The 2232-nt window shown below is 46.5% G+C and overlaps 1 long non-coding RNA gene across 1 annotated transcript; it reads left to right on the top strand.

The window, feature by feature from the left end:
* The first annotated feature begins 748 nt into the window (after nucleotides 1-748).
* Nucleotides 749-1127, top strand: LOC136373361 (uncharacterized). Its single transcript, XR_010745639.1, has 2 exons — nucleotides 749-923; nucleotides 1009-1127. It is a non-coding gene; the product is annotated as an uncharacterized lncRNA (long non-coding RNA).
* Nucleotides 1128-2232: the final 1105 nt, after the last annotated feature.

The raw sequence follows: 2232 nt of genomic DNA on the forward strand, positions 1-2232 counted from the left end.
TGGCCTCCTTGGTTAAAAGTGTCTTATGGATTTTCATTGTGATTGTTATCATATTGCTTATGTTTTCATGCCTCCTACGCTGCTTTAAAAGAACGGCTGGTGAGGCTTTTTTACTAAATATAAAAGGAGGAGTTGTGGAGGTGGGCGGAGCCCCGGCTGCTCTGCCCTGGAGGGAGCCAAGCTGAGGAGTCAAGGAAGAATTTTGCAACTTCACCCTGAGCCCCTAGGACAACAAGGCAAACATCCTAGCCACGGCGACCTGTCTGGAGACCCACAAGCCCCCTCGGGATTTTATGTAGATCTGTTACAATTGATTGGTTCTGTACCCTTTTCCTCCCACCCTGGTGTCCCATAAAAACCCCTGGGTTTCCTCTGGTCGGCAGAGGTTCCTCGTCCCTGGATCCCTTTCGCTGGTACCCTCTCAATAAAGTACCACCTGCGGAAATTCCACACGAGACCTCTCTCTCTCTCACCACGGCCGACTAAAAGAGGGGCCAACTCACAAGGGCATGATCTAAGAGCACTGAGCTAAAATCACTGAAAGCTGAAATCACTGAGCTGAAAAATCACTGCTCTGCCCGATGCTGAAAAGCCCCTCTGTCCAGCTGAGGAGCACCCTAACCCCCCAAAGAGCTGTTTCTAACGAGACATCCTTTGGGGTGGCTGTAGCTCTCTGAGTCCCAAACGGCGAACCCCATCCACCAGCTGACATACAAAAGGAATTACACACCACCGGGATGTGAAAATAGTAGTTTAGCACAGTAGACGATATAGAATTCAGTAGTTTTAGAATTTATAGAATAGAAGTAAATGGGGACAAGATGGTGGAATTTGGGTGGTACCTCATGTACTTCTCCTTCTTCCTTGTCCTACATCTTTTGGGGTGGTGATGGCACAAAGTAGTTAGAGTGGATTGGAGCAAAGTAGAAATGTCACTTTTAGTGTGGGCACTGGGCATTGGCACAAAATAGTAAATAACCGATACATAATTATCTGTATAAATGTTAGGGGACATCCCCTGAGGCGGGCAGTTGCCTCGTGTCCCAGCTGCTGTCCGGACCTCAGCTGGGAGCAGAGAAAATTCTGAGATATCGAATAATAAACAACACGAGAAACCTGAAAACAGACCTTGAGGACTCTGCTTTTTTACACCGACGCGACTCGGGGCTTTTAGAGGGCCAAGGACTTTAAACCACCTAAAGCTCGGGTGAGGAACCCCCCCCAACAACAACAAGGGTGCATGACATGCTAAAAGGTAAATCGGACACAGGCTTGACCAACACACGTAGGGGGCCACCCTCTAGCATATCGTCCATTCGGAAGGATTCAGGTAGATTTTACCGAGTTGCCCAAGGTAGGGAGATATAGATATCTGCTAGTTTTTGTGGACCAATTGACCCATTGGGTGGAGGCATTTCCTAGTGCACGGGCCACAGCCCAAATGGTCTCCAAGAAAATATTCAAAGAAATTGTACCCCGGTAAGGAATTCTAGATGCTATTGACTCAGATCAGGGCACTCACTTCAAAAATTATTAAACAGCTAGCAGAGACTTTGGGAATTCGATGGGAGTATCATACCCCGTGGCACCCTCAGAGTTCAGGAAGGGAAGAAAGAATGAATCAGACCTTGAAAGCACAGTTATCCAAATTAATGATAGAAACTAAAATGCCATGGATGAAGTGCATCCCCCTAGCTTTATTAAATATTAGAACACATACTGGGACCGGGCTATCTCCTTTTGAGATGCTTTATGGAATGCCCTATGAGCATGGAATGCCGGTGGGTTGTCCTAAGGTAGAAAATAACCAAATACTGCCTTACCTTATAGCTATTAACAAGAACCTGCAGGAAGTCCGGAAACATAGACTTATAACACAGAGTACCCCCTTGGGATTCGCCACACACAAAATACAACCAGGAGACAAGATGTTGATAAAAACTTGGAAGGAGGCCCCTTTAACATCTCACTGGGAAGGTCCTTTTCTCATCCTTTTAACCACAGGCACTGCAGTATGGACCGCTGAAAAAGGGTGGACCCGCACCTCTCGGGTAAAGAAGATTGAACGCAGGGAAGAAAAGCCTGAGTGGAAGGTGACCTCGTCTCCAGGAGACTTGAAGATAAAGCTCCATCAAGGAAACAAATGACTGAGGAGAACACGATAAGTTGTACAAAACCGGGATGTCCATGTTACCCATGTATCCATTTTGAATTTTTTTTATTGTCGGGAGA

This window comes from Sylvia atricapilla, chromosome W, assembly GCF_009819655.1.
Source record: "Sylvia atricapilla isolate bSylAtr1 chromosome W, bSylAtr1.pri, whole genome shotgun sequence".
NCBI classification, from domain to species: domain Eukaryota; kingdom Metazoa; phylum Chordata; class Aves; order Passeriformes; family Sylviidae; genus Sylvia; species Sylvia atricapilla.